This window comes from Engystomops pustulosus, unplaced genomic scaffold (genome assembly GCF_040894005.1).
Source record: "Engystomops pustulosus unplaced genomic scaffold, aEngPut4.maternal MAT_SCAFFOLD_220, whole genome shotgun sequence".
Lineage (NCBI taxonomy): Eukaryota > Metazoa > Chordata > Amphibia > Anura > Leptodactylidae > Engystomops > Engystomops pustulosus.
This window is the reverse complement of record NW_027285099.1, coordinates 33315-47500: the sequence shown is the minus strand read 5'-3', so window position 1 is coordinate 47500 and position 14186 is coordinate 33315.

The following is a 14186-nucleotide window of genomic DNA, read 5'->3' as shown; positions in this document are numbered from 1 at the left end:
CAAGAAGCGGCGCTCGACTCTCACCTCCATCAGCACCTCCGAAGCTCGGACAGCTCCTGTAGGCTGCGCATAGAAGGAAAGCATTGGACGCTCGACTTCAGCACCTCGACAGCGCCACCACCACCTCTCACCACTGTTAAGCGAGAGAGAGACGATAGGGAGCCGTCGCGACGTACCCATGCAGCGCCGCCCGCCAACGCACAGAGGAGCGGAGGGGATCGGGCGCCAGGTCCGGGGGAAGGCTGGGAGGGAAGCTACGGCGATGCTACCCAGCTTTCAACCCTTCGGGACCGGTGCTCCGCTCCTATCGCTCCGGCGAACAGGGTCCGCTACGCTTTCAACACCAGCGCCCGGCAGAGGGCTTGGAGAAGGCTCGCGCGGATCCTCGGCTCGGATCGCCTGGCTTCGCGGGAGCGGCCTTCGGCTAGGGCCGACGACGGCCGGACCGAGCAGATTTGGACCGGGGTGCGGGGCGAGTACCTGCCTCTCTCACGAAGGGAGTGTCACCGGTAAGAAGCCTCTTCCCACGTCTGCTTGCCGACTTACGCTCGCCCCGACGAGAGGCCCAACCGAAAGAGTGGAAAGGGGCAGAGATTTCCAGGGTCGCCCCACCAGGGATGCAATACCCCAGTGCAGGCAGTCGGCCCTGCCCCGAACCTACTCGGTGGTTTGAAGGTTAACCTCTTGGGGAAAAGCAGCGATTCGCCTCGCGGTGCGTGCCTCCGCGGATCTAAACCCCCTCGATCGATGTGGGGCCAGAGGACCCCTTTTCCCCGTACGAAACTGTCAGCTCACCATGGGCTCGACGTCCGTGGGTCGGGGAGTTGAGCGCTTACGCGCGGCGGGACCTTATAACCTGCAGCGGCTGAGGAGCGAAGATTTCCAGGGTGGGCCCCCGGGGATGCCATACCCCGAGCAGCCTGTCGGCCCCGCTCCTAGCACGCTGGCAAGCAATGGAGTCTTCCCCGCGGCAGCCACCGCCTTCGCCCTAGCCTCGCCGTCAGTCGATGAAGAACGTCGTTCGCCCTCCTCTGCTCGGGATTTGGAAACGGCCTGGCCTTCGCCTACTCCGTCGGGCAACTGCCTTCCGCCAGCCCCTTCCCTCGAATCCCCTTCTTCCATTTTAGACCCGATCAGGGGATTGGTCAGCCCAGCCCTGGGGTAGGAAGAGGGGTTGGGGTCGGTTCGGCTTCGGGTGCCCCCGCTCGGCCAAAGGTTCCCCTCGCTTTGGAAGCACGCGAGGTCGCGGAGGGTGTCGGGGTTATTTTCGGCTCCCTGGCTTCGCGGGAGCGGCCTTCGGCTAGGGCCGACGCCGTCCGGCCCGCGCAGATTTGGACCGGGGTCCGGGGCGAGTACCTGCCTCTCTCACGAAGGGAGTGTCACCGGTAAGAAGCCTCTTCCCACGTCTGCTTGCCGACTTACGCTCGCCCCGACGAGAGGCCCAACCGAAAGAGTGGAAAGAGGCAGAGATTTCCAGGGTCGCCCCACCAGGGATGCAATACCCCAGTGCAGACTGTCGGCCCTGCCCCGAACCTACTCGGTGGTTTGAAGGTTAACCTCTTGGGGAAAAGCAGCGATTCGCCTCGCGGTGCGTGCCTCCGCGGATCTAAACCCCCCTCGATCGATGTGGGGCCAGAGGACCCCTTTTCCCCGTACGAAACGGCCGGCTCACCATGGGCTCGACATCCGTGGGTCGGAGAGTTGAGCGCTTACGCGCGGCGGGACCTTATAACCTGCAGCGGCTGAGGAGCGAAGATTTCCAGGGTGGGCCCCCGGGGATGCCATACCCCGAGCAGCCAGTCGGCCCCGCTCCTAGCGCGCTGACGAGCAATGGAGTCTTCCCCGCGGCAGCCACCGCCCTCGCCTCGCCGTCGGTCGATGAAGAGCCGAGTTCGCCCTCCTCTGCTCGGGACTCGGAAACGGCCTGGCCTTCGCCTACTCCGTCGGGCAACTGCCTTCCGCCAGCCCCTTCCCTCGAATCCCCTTCTTCCATTTTAGACCCGATCAGGGGATTGGTCAGCCCAGCCCTGGGGTAGGAAGAGGGGTTGGGGTCGGTTCGGCTTCCGGTGCCCCCGCTCGGCCAAAGGTCCCCTCGCTTTGGAAGCACGCGAGGGTGCCGGGGTTATTTTCGGCTTGACGCCTAAGTCCGGTCCCTGCCGGCTCCCGTCGAGGCCCGCGGTCAAAACCAGCTCCCCGGCTGTCGGAGCCGGAGCCCCGCAGCCCGAGCGGACGCACCGAGTCCCTCATGTAAGGGATAGCCGCCCCTACGGAACGGCCCGGACTGGGACCAGGCTCCCCCAGGCGCCGAAGGGGTGGGTCGGCCGTGTTGCCGAAGCTTAGCCGGCGCTGATGACCGCAGCCCCTAACGACGCCCACAGGCGGGGGAGCCAAGGAGAGCACTAGGAAGACGTGGCGGGGTCGGACGGCTCAATTTCCAGGGTGGGACCCCGGGGGTTCAGTACCCCGGGCATCCGGTCGGTTTCGCCGGCGAGACCCCAAGCCTTCCACGGCCCCCTTCGTGGGTGCAGGGATACCGAGCAGGGTGGCTTAGACGCCAATTCCCCAGAAGTATTAGGGATAGGGTTTGTCCGGGCGCCATCCGCAGCGACAACCTCGCAAAAGAAGCTCTCTTCCACAAAGCACGGGCAACGTTCGTGTGCGAGTGTTGGTCTCCCATGGTCTACCGACTCCCCCGGGCGGCCCAAGCGTTACGCCCACGGCCGGGCCCTCGAGCAGGCGCACCCCTGGTGCCTCTCGTAAGGGAAGGCTACGGTCCTCAACCCCTCGTATGGCGGGGAGGGCGCATTTGAAACGCTAAAGGACGAGCCCTGTTCGGGACCTGGCGGGGATCCGCGGATTGGCGAGAGGGATGGGTCTGCCGTTGGTCAGAGGGGACGCACCCCTGGGACGCAGTTTGGCATTAGCGACCGATGGCCCATCTACGACCATGTACTCCGGGAGCGCCAAGGAGGACGCGGGTGGGCTTTGGGGGCAGACTCAATTTCCAGGGTCTGGGCGCCGGGGGTGCAATACCCTTAAGCGCTCATGTCGGTTTCGTCTGCCGCCCGCCTCTGGCCCGGCTCCTAGTGACGGGTGCTGTGAACGTGCGATCGTGCTTGCGGTTGAAGAGTTCGAAGGCTACCGCTGGGGATAACACGCCCGGGGAATTTAGAAAACCCCCCCCCTCCGCTACAATCTCTGCTTCTGCCGGACTCGGAGGGGAGCCGCCCCGGGGGCGACCGCTCCCTCTCCTCTTCCGCGGCGTGCCGCGCGCTTCGCCGTCAGCAGCGGAGCGAACCTTTTTCTCGGTCCGCAGCTCTTCAGGCGTAGGCGGGCAGCGCTAACAGGGTACACTGGGGACCACTCGACCGCTACCGCTCCTACGGCAGACGACCCTACCTACCGCGGAAGCGCCACGGTGGGTCTAAGCCTCGTCCCCGCGAGGAGCAAGCGGGAGCCGTCCCTTTTCGTGCTGCGGAAATAAACCGTGGACACAGAAGTGTCTGCGCTCTCCGACCGGGCGGGGGGCGATTGGACTTGCCCGAGGGACACTAGGCGAGGCGCTACCGCGGGGAGCCGGAGCTCCTCGCTGGACGCTGCCGCCGCCAACGCCGCCGCCCCCCACCCACGGTACGGTGGAGTACGCCCGTTCCATACGCTTCGTAGCAAACCTCAGCCGAAGCAGAGAGTCCTACCGCTTGTGGCAGGAGCGGGGCCGTGCGAGGACCACACTGGCACCGCGCTACACAACCTTAGGCAGAGGACGACAGCCGCTCACGGGGAGCGGGGGATTGATGCGCGACCAAGACTGAGGCTAAGGAACGCTTTACCATAAACCGGCCGGGGCCAATACCCCTGACCGAGCAAAGTGCCTTGCCCCGCCGGATCGCGCTGTGTCAGATCGATCAAAAGAGCGGAGAGCCGAGACTCTACCGCTGGGAGTTTGTGGAGAACGGCCTGGCTTGCGTCCCGTCCTCCCGCCCTCGACCTCACATGGCTAGCCTCACCCGCCGGGAGCCACCCCATTGGGGACCGTAGGGCGGAGAAGGGGTCTCCGCGTCCGGAATTTTACTTGTGGAGAACGGCCTGGCTTACGTCCCGTCCTCCCGCCCTCGACCTCACATGGCTAGCCTCACCCGCCGGGAGCCACCCCATTGGGGACCGTAGGGCGGAGAAGGGGTCTCCGCGTCCGGAATTTTACTTGTGGAGAACGGCCTGGCTTACGTCCCGTCCTCCCGCCCTCGACCTCACATGGCTAGCCTCACCCGCCGGGCGCCACCCCATTGGGGACCGTAGGGCGGAGAAGGGGTCTCCGCGTCCGGAATTTTACTTGTGGAGAACGGCCTGGCTTACGTCCCGTCCTCCCGCCCTCGACCTCACATGGCTAGCCTCACCCGCCGGGCGCCACCCCATTGGGGACCGTAGGGCGGAGAAGGGGTCTCCGCGTCCGGAATTTCTTGTGGAGAACGGCCTGGCTTGCGTCCCGTCCTCCCATGGCTAGCCTCACCCGCCGGGCGCCACCCCATTGGGGACCGTAGGGCGGAGAAGGGGTCTCCGCGTCCGGAATTTCTTGTGGAGAACGGCCTGGCTTACGTCCCGTTCTCCCGCCCTCGACCTCACATGGCTAGCCTACCCCGCCGGGCGCCGCTCCATTGGGGATACGGTACAGCAAAGCGCGACGCCGCACGATGCCAACACTTTGTGCAAAAACCTGGCAGAGTCGACCAAAACCTCGCTTCTTTGACCGGTATTTTTGATGCTTTTCTCTGCCGCCGAAGGTGCACTGAGGGTCGGATCGCCCAAAATTTTTATGTTTTTGTCTGCGGTTCTTCCGAGAGGTGCCCGCCTGGCAGTTCTTTTTCAGCAGCCTTCGAAGGACATCCGGCGGGCAAGCCAGGGGTCGGCAGCCGCCGGCGGTGAGCCTTCCCCGGCAGGAGCAGGGCAGCTCGGACCGCAAAATTTTTTCGACTTTCGCCGAGGCCAAAAGCCCATGCACTTCGAAATCCTGCCCGCAGCGCCGTCTCCTGTCAGACTTCCCATGCCGCCTGCGGTGGTCCTCGCCCGGCAGAGAGAATCCGGAGTCGCCCTCTCACCGGTTCTTTTTCACCATTCCGGAGCTCTGAAATCTGCCGGACACCGAGTGGCCGAGGACGCTTCCAGGAGGGCGGCAGCGAGAGGCAGAGTGCCACCGGTCGGGTCCCCGGTTCTCCCACACTTTGAAATTTTTTCCCCGTTTGTACTGGTGGGATGGAGAGAGAGCGTGGCTTAAGCGCCCTCTGCCCCGCGGTACGCCCTTGGCTAGCCTTACGCCGGTGGTTCGCCAGGCCACCGGCACCTTGTACAGCGGGGTCGGCGTGGCTTATGCGCCCTCTGCCCCGCGGTCCGCCCTGGCTAGCCTTACGCCGGTGGTTCGCCAGGCCACCGGCACCTTGTATGGCGGGGACGGCGTGGCTTATGCGCCCGTCAACCCACCTGCTCGCCCCGGCTAGCCTTTTACCCGGAGGGCGCCACGCTCCGGGTACCAGTGAGCGGCACGAACCCAGTCATACCATGCCGCTCACCTCGCGCCCTCTCCGGCCTCCGCCGCGGAGACCTCCCGCTCTGTTCTGCGGAGAGCGATTACGGGCACAATCTACAAAGTCCCCGATGGTTAAGGACGTAGACTGTTGAGCGGGACCTACACACTCTTGTAGCCGAAGGGGCTCGCCATTTCCCGCAGAAAATGGATCACCTCCCGCAGAGGAACATGAAATGCCCCTTCCCGCGGGACCCGAAGGACCGCCCTGTCCGAGCAGGCCTCCAGGACCACGGCACGCAAAAGCGACTCAGTCCCGCTGGCATTACGGATCTGACTTAGTGCAAAAGCCTGGCAGAGTCGACCAAAACTCCCCATCTCTGACCGGTATTTTTGCTGCTTCTCTCTGCCGCCGAAGGTGCACTGAAAGTCGGACCGGTCGGTTTTGGTCTGCGGTTCTTCCGAGAGGTGCCCGTCTCGGAGTTCTTTTTCAGCAGCCTTCGAAGGCGATCCGGCGGGCAAGCCAGGGGTTGGCAGCCGCCGGCGGTAAGCCTTCCCCGGCAGGAGCAGGGCAGCTCGGACCGCAAAATTTTTTCGACTTTCGCCGAGGACAAAAAGCCCAGCCACTTAGAAAGCCTGCCGCGGCGCCGTCTCCTGTCAGACGTCCCCGCCGCCTGCGGTGGTCCTCGCCCGGCAGTGAGAAACCAGAGTCGCCCTCTCTCCGGTTCTTTTTCACCATTCCGGAGCTCTGAAATCTGCCGTACTCCGAGTGACCGAGGACGCTTCCAGGAGGGCGGCAGCGAGAGGCAGAGTGCCACCGGTCGGGTCCCCGGTTCTCCCACACTTTGAAATTTTTTCCCCGTTTGTACTGGTGGGATGGAGAGAGAGCGTGGCTTAAGCGCCCTCTGCCCCGCGGTCCGCCCTGGCTAGCCTTACGCCGGTGGTTCGCCAGGCCACCGGCACCTTGTATGGCGGGGACGGCGTGGCTTATGCGCCCGTCAACCCACCTGCTCGCCCCGGCTAGCCTTTTACCCGGAGGGCGCCACGCTCCGGGTACCAGTGAGCGGCACGAACCCAGTCATACCATGCCGCTCACCTCGCGCCCTCTCCGGCCTCCGCCGCGGAGACCTCCCGCTCTGTTCTGCGGAGAGCGATTACGGGCACAATCTACAAAGTCCCCGATGGTTAAGGACGTAGACTGTTGAGCGGGACCTACACACTCTTGTAGCCGAAGGGGCTCGCCATTTCCCGCAGAAAATGGATCACCTCCCGCAGAGGAACATGAAATGCCCCTTCCCGCGGGACCCGAAGGACCGCCCTGTCCGAGCAGGCCTCCAGGACCACGGCACGCAAAAGCGACTCAGTCCCGCTGGCATTACGGATCTGACTTAGTGCAAAAACCTGGCAGAGTCGACCAAAACTCCCCTTCTCTGACCGGTATTTTTGCTGCTTCTCTCTGCCGCCGAAGGTGCACTGAAAGTCGGACCGGTCGGTTTTGGTCTGCGGTTCTTCCGAGAGGTGCCCGTCTCGGAGTTCTTTTTCAGCAGCCTTCGAAGGCGATCCGGCGGGCAAGCCAGGGGTTGGCAGCCGCCGGCGGTAAGCCTTCCCCGGCAGGAGCAGGGCAGCTCGGACCGCAAAATTTTTTCGACTTTCGCCGAGGACAAAAAGCCCAGCCACTTAGAAAGCCTGCCGCGGCGCCGTCTCCTGTCAGACGTCCCCGCCGCCTGCGGTGGTCCTCGCCCGGCAGTGAGAAACCAGAGTCGCCCTCTCTCCGGTTCTTTTTCACCATTCCGGAGCTCTGAAATCTGCCGTACTCCGAGTGACCGAGGACGCTTCCAGGAGGGCGGCAGCGAGAGGCAGAGTGCCACCGGTCGGGTCCCCGGTTCTCCCACACTTTGAAATTTTTTCCCCGTTTGTACTGGTGGGATGGAGAGAGAGCGTGGCTTAAGCGCCCTCTGCCCCGCGGTCCGCCCTGGCTAGCCTTACGCCGGTGGTTCGCCAGGCCACCGGCACCTTGTATGGCGGGGACGGCGTGGCTTATGCGCCCGTCAACCCACCTGCTCGCCCCGGCTAGCCTTTTACCCGGAGGGCGCCACGCTCCGGGTACCAGTGAGCGGCACGAACCCAGTCATACCATGCCGCTCACCTCGCGCCCTCTCCGGCCTCCGCCGCGGAGACCTCCCGCTCTGTTCTGCGGAGAGCGATTACGGGCACAATCTACAAAGTCCCCGATGGTTAAGGACGTAGACTGTTGAGCGGGACCTACACACTCTTGTAGCCGAAGGGGCTCGCCATTTCCCGCAGAAAATGGATCACCTCCCGCAGAGGAACATGAAATGCCCCTTCCCGCGGGACCCGAAGGACCGCCCTGTCCGAGCAGGCCTCCAGGACCACGGCACGCAAAAGCGACTCAGTCCCGCTGGCATTACGGATCTGACTTAGTGCAAAAGCCTGGCAGAGTCGACCAAAACTCCCCTTCTCTGACCGGTATTTTTGCTGCTTCTCTCTGCCGCCGAAGGTGCACTGAAAGTCGGACCGGTCGGTTTTGGTCTGCGGTTCTTCCGAGAGGTGCCCGTCTCGGGGTTCTTTTTCAGCAGCCTTCGAAGGCGATCCGGCGGGCAAGCCAGGGGTTGGCAGCCGCCGGCGGTAAGCCTTCCCCGGCAGGAGCAGGGCAGCTCGGACCGCAAAATTTTTTCGACTTTCGCCGAGGACAAAAAGCCCAGCCACTTAGAAAGCCTGCCGCGGCGCCGTCTCCTGTCAGACGTCCCCGCCGCCTGCGGTGGTCCTCGCCCGGCAGTGAGAAACCAGAGTCGCCCTCTCTCCGGTTCTTTTTCACCATTCCGGAGCTCTGGAATCTGCCGTACTCCGAGTGACCGAGGACGCTTCCAGGAGGGCGGCAGCGAGAGGCAGAGTGCCACCGGTCGGGTCCCCGGTTCTCCCACACTTTGAAATTTTTTCCCCGTTTGTACTGGTGGGATGGAGAGAGAGCGTGGCTTAAGCGCCCTCTGCCCCGCGGTCCGCCCTGGCTAGCCTTACGCCGGTGGTTCGCCAGGCCACCGGCACCTTGTATGGCGGGGACGGCGTGGCTTATGCGCCCGTCAACCCACCTGCTCGCCCCGGCTAGCCTTTTACCCGGAGGGCGCCACGCTCCGGGTACCAGTGAGCGGCACGAACCCAGTCATACCATGCCGCTCACCTCGCGCCCTCTCCGGCCTCCGCCGCGGAGACCTCCCGCTCTGTTCTGCGGAGAGCGATTACGGGCACAATCTACAAAGTCCCCGATGGTTAAGGACGTAGACTGTTGAGCGGGACCTACACACTCTTGTAGCCGAAGGGGCTCGCCATTTCCCGCAGAAAATGGATCACCTCCCGCAGAGGAACATGAAATGCCCCTTCCCGCGGGACCCGAAGGACCGCCCTGTCCGAGCAGGCCTCCAGGACCACGGCACGCAAAAGCGACTCAGTCCCGCTGGCATTACGGATCTGACTTAGTGCAAAAGCCTGGCAGAGTCGACCAAAACTCCCCATCTCTGACCGGTATTTTTGCTGCTTCTCTCTGCCGCCGAAGGTGCACTGAAAGTCGGACCGGTCGGTTTTGGTCTGCGGTTCTTCCGAGAGGTGCCCGTCTCGGGGTTCTTTTTCAGCAGCCTTCGAAGGCGATCCGGCGGGCAAGCCAGGGGTTGGCAGCCGCCGGCGGTAAGCCTTCCCCGGCAGGAGCAGGGCAGCTCGGACCGCAAAATTTTTTCGACTTTCGCCGAGGACAAAAAGCCCAGCCACTTAGAAAGCCTGCCGCGGCGCCGTCTCCTGTCAGACGTCCCCGCCGCCTGCGGTGGTCCTCGCCCGGCAGTGAGAAACCAGAGTCGCCCTCTCTCCGGTTCTTTTTCACCCTTCCGGAGCTCTGGAATCTGCCGTACTCCGAGTGACCGAGGACGCTTCCAGGAGGGCGGCAGCGAGAGGCAGAGTGCCACCGGTCGGGTCCCCGGTTCTCCCACACTTTGAAATTTTTTTCCCCGTTTGTACTGGTGGGATGGAGAGAGAGCGTGGCTTAAGCGCCCTCTGCCCCGCGGTCCGCCCTGGCTAGCCTTACGCCGGTGGTTCGCCAGGCCACCGGCACCTTGTATGGCGGGGACGGCGTGGCTTATGCGCCCGTCAACCCACCTGCTCGCCCCGGCTAGCCTTTTACCCGGAGGGCGCCACGCTCCGGGTACCAGTGAGCGGCACGAACCCAGTCATACCATGCCGCTCACCTCGCGCCCTCTCCGGCCTCCGCCGCGGAGACCTCCCGCTCTGTTCTGCGGAGAGCGATTACGGGCACAATCTACAAAGTCCCCGATGGTTAAGGACGTAGACTGTTGAGCGGGACCTACACACTCTTGTAGCCGAAGGGGCTCGCCATTTCCCGCAGAAAATGGATCACCTCCCGCAGAGGAACATGAAATGCCCCTTCCCGCGGGACCCGAAGGACCGCCCTGTCCGAGCAGGCCTCCAGGACCACGGCACGCAAAAGCGACTCAGTCCCGCTGGCATTACGGATCTGACTTAGTGCAAAAGCCTGGCAGAGTCGACCAAAACTCCCCTTCTCTGACCGGTATTTTTGCTGCTTCTCTCTGCCGCCGAAGGTGCACTGAAAGTCGGACCGGTCGGTTTTGGTCTGCGGTTCTTCCGAGAGGTGCCCGTCTCGGGGTTCTTTTTCAGCAGCCTTCGAAGGCGATCCGGCGGGCAAGCCAGGGGTTGGCAGCCGCCGGCGGTAAGCCTTCCCCGGCAGGAGCAGGGCAGCTCGGACCGCAAAATTTTTTCGACTTTCGCCGAGGACAAAAAGCCCAGCCACTTAGAAAGCCTGCCGCGGCGCCGTCTCCTGTCAGACGTCCCCGCCGCCTGCGGTGGTCCTCGCCCGGCAGAGAGAAGCCGGATTCGCCCTCTCTCCGGTTCTTTTTCACCATTCCGGAGCTCTGAAATCTGCCGTACTCCGAGTGACCGAGGACGCTTCCAGGAGGGCGGCAGCGAGAGGCAGAGTGCCACCGGTCGGGTCCCCGGTTCTCCCACACTTAGAGAATTTTTCGCTTGGTGCTGCTGCGAGGACGTAGGTCTTTCGACCGGGGCAAGCCTGGAGGGCGGTAGCCGGGTTTGGCGCCCTATTCCCGGCTAGCTCTCGGCGGCTTCACCCGGTTGGAGCTCCGACTTCCATGGGCATGTTCCTCACCGGGACCTACGGCAAAGTGTGGCCGAGGGACAGTGACACATTCCCGGGTAGCCTGAGTGGCTGCTCCCGCTGAGCCACTTCCATGGGCATTATTCCTCCCCGGGACTTGCCGCCAAGTCTTGGCCGGGGGACAGTGACACATTCCCGGGTAGCTTGAGTGGCTGCTCCCGCTGAGCCACTTCCATGGGCACTATTCCTCCCCGGGACCTGCCGCCAAGTCTGGCCGGGGGACAGTGACACATTCCCGGGTAGCCCGAGTGGCTGCTCCCGCTGAGCTACTTCCATGGGCACTATTCCTCCCCGGGACTTGCCGCCAAGTCTTGGCCGGGGGACAGTGACACATTGCCGGGTAGCCTGAGTGGCTGCTCCCGCTGAGCTCTTACTTCCATGGGCATGTTCCTCACCGGGACCAACTACCAAGTGTGGCCGGGTTTCGAGCTCCAAACTCGGCTTGCACTTGGTGGCCAAGGGGGTCCCCTCCGCTCCGGGAAGGGCGCCCTCCAGCGGGCAGACGAGGGTACTTCTAGTCTGCCCGAGCTCCATGGGGCCCCTCTCGCCCCTAGGCTCCCCGCCCAGGGTTCCAGGGTCCCGGCTACAGCCACCCAGCCGAGTCCCATATAGGGTACCGGGCCTGGCAGGAATCATGCCGGAATTAGTGAGACCTCCTCGGCCGCGGCTCAGCCGCAAAACTCCCTTTCGCGGTTCTCTTCCCACCAACTTCCATGGGCATGTTCCTCACCGGGACCTCCGACCAAGTGTGGCCGGGGAACAGTCACCCATGCCCGGGCAGCCTCAGCGAGTGCTCCCGCTGAGGTCAACTTGGAGGTTGGAGCTCCGACTTCCATGGGCACTATTCCTCCCCGGGACCTGCCGCCAAGTCTGGCCGGGGGACAGTGACACATTCCCGGGTAGCCTGAGCGGATGCTCCCGCTGAACTCTTTAGTTCCATGGGCATGTTCCTCATCAGGAACCCAACGACCAAGGGTGGCCGAGGGACAGTGACACATTCTCGGGTAGCCTGAGTGGCTGCTCCCGCTGAGCTACTTCCATGAGCACTATTCCTCCCCGGGACCTGCCGCCAAGTCTGGCCGGGGGACAGTGACACATTCCCGGGTAGCCTGAGTGGCTGCTCCCGCTGAGCCACTTCCATGGGCATTATTCCTCCCCGGGACTTGCCGCCAAGTCTTGGCCGGGGGACAGTGACACATTCCCGGGTAGCTTGAGTGGCTGCTCCCGCTGAGCCACTTCCATGGGCACTATTCCTCCCCGGGACCTGCCGCCAAGTCTGGCCGGGGGACAGTGACACATTCCCGGGTAGCCCGAGTGGCTGCTCCCGCTGAGCTACTTCCATGGGCACTATTCCTCCCCGGGACTTGCCGCCAAGTCTTGGCCGGGGGACAGTGACACATTGCCGGGTAGCCTGAGTGGCTGCTCCCGCTGAGCTCTTACTTCCATGGGCATGTTCCTCACCGGGACCAACTACCAAGTGTGGCCGGGTTTCGAGCTCCAAACTCGGCTTGCACTTGGTGGCCAAGGGGGTCCCCTCCGCTCCGGGAAGGGCGCCCTCCAGCGGGCAGACGAGGGTACTTCTAGTCTGCCCGAGCTCCATGGGGCCCCTCTCGCCCCTAGGCTCCCCGCCCAGGGTTCCAGGGTCCCGGCTACAGCCACCCAGCCGAGTCCCATATAGGGTACCGGGCCTGGCAGGAATCATGCCGGAATTAGTGAGACCTCCTCGGCCGCGGCTCAGCCGCAAAACTCCCTTTCGCGGTTCTCTTCCCACCAACTTCCATGGGCATGTTCCTCACCGGGACCTCCGACCAAGTGTGGCCGGGGAACAGTCACCCATGCCCGGGCAGCCTCAGCGAGTGCTCCCGCTGAGGTCAACTTGGAGGTTGGAGCTCCGACTTCCATGGGCACTATTCCTCCCCGGGACCTGCCGCCAAGTCTGGCCGGGGGACAGTGACACATTCCCGGGTAGCCTGAGCGGATGCTCCCGCTGAACTCTTTAGTTCCATGGGCATGTTCCTCATCAGGAACCCAACGACCAAGGGTGGCCGAGGGACAGTGACACATTCTCGGGTAGCCTGAGTGGCTGCTCCCGCTGAGCTACTTCCATGAGCACTATTCCTCCCCGGGACCTGCCGCCAAGTCTGGCCGGGGGACAGTGACACATTCCCGGGTAGCCTGAGTGGCTGCTCCCGCTGAGCCACTTCCATGGGCATTATTCCTCCCCGGGACTTGCCGCCAAGTCTTGGCCGGGGGACAGTGACACATTCCCGGGTAGCTTGAGTGGCTGCTCCCGCTGAGCCACTTCCATGGGCACTATTCCTCCCCGGGACCTGCCGCCAAGTCTGGCCGGGGGACAGTGACACATTCCCGGGTAGCCCGAGTGGCTGCTCCCGCTGAGCTACTTCCATGGGCACTATTCCTCCCCGGGACTTGCCGCCAAGTCTTGGCCGGGGGACAGTGACACATTGCCGGGTAGCCTGAGTGGCTGCTCCCGCTGAGCTCTTACTTCCATGGGCATGTTCCTCACCGGGACCAACTACCAAGTGTGGCCGGGTTTCGAGCTCCAAACTCGGCTTGCACTTGGTGGCCAAGGGGGTCCCCTCCGCTCCGGGAAGGGCGCCCTCCAGCGGGCAGACGAGGGTACTTCTAGTCTGCCCGAGCTCCATGGGGCCCCTCTCGCCCCTAGGCTCCCCGCCCAGGGTTCCAGGGTCCCGGCTACAGCCACCCAGCCGAGTCCCATATAGGGTACCGGGCCTGGCAGGAATCATGCCGGAATTAGTGAGACCTCCTCGGCCGCGGCTCAGCCGCAAAACTCCCTTTCGCGGTTCTCTTCCCACCAACTTCCATGGGCATGTTCCTCACCGGGACCTCCGACCAAGTGTGGCCGGGGAACAGTCACCCATGCCCGGGCAGCCTCAGCGAGTGCTCCCGCTGAGGTCAACTTGGAGGTTGGAGCTCCGACTTCCATGGGCACTATTCCTCCCCGGGACCTGCCGCCAAGTCTGGCCGGGGGACAGTGACACATTCCCGGGTAGCCTGAGCGGATGCTCCCGCTGAACTCTTTAGTTCCATGGGCATGTTCCTCATCAGGAACCCAACGACCAAGGGTGGCCGAGGGACAGTGACACATTCTCGGGTAGCCTGAGTGGCTGCTCCCGCTGAGCTACTTCCATGAGCACTATTCCTCCCCGGGACCTGCCGCCAAGTCTGGCCGGGGGACAGTGACACATTCCCGGGTAGCCTGAGTGGCTGCTCCCGCTGAGCTACTTCCATGGGCACTATTCCTCCCCGGGACTTGCCGCCAAGTCTTGGCCGGGGGACAGTGACACATTCCCGGGTAGCCTGAGTGGCTGCTCCCGCTGAGGTACTTCCATGAGCACTATTCCTCCCCGGGACTTGCCGCCAAGTCTTGGCCAGGGGACAGTGACACATTCCCGGGTAGCCTGAGTGGCTGCTCCCGCT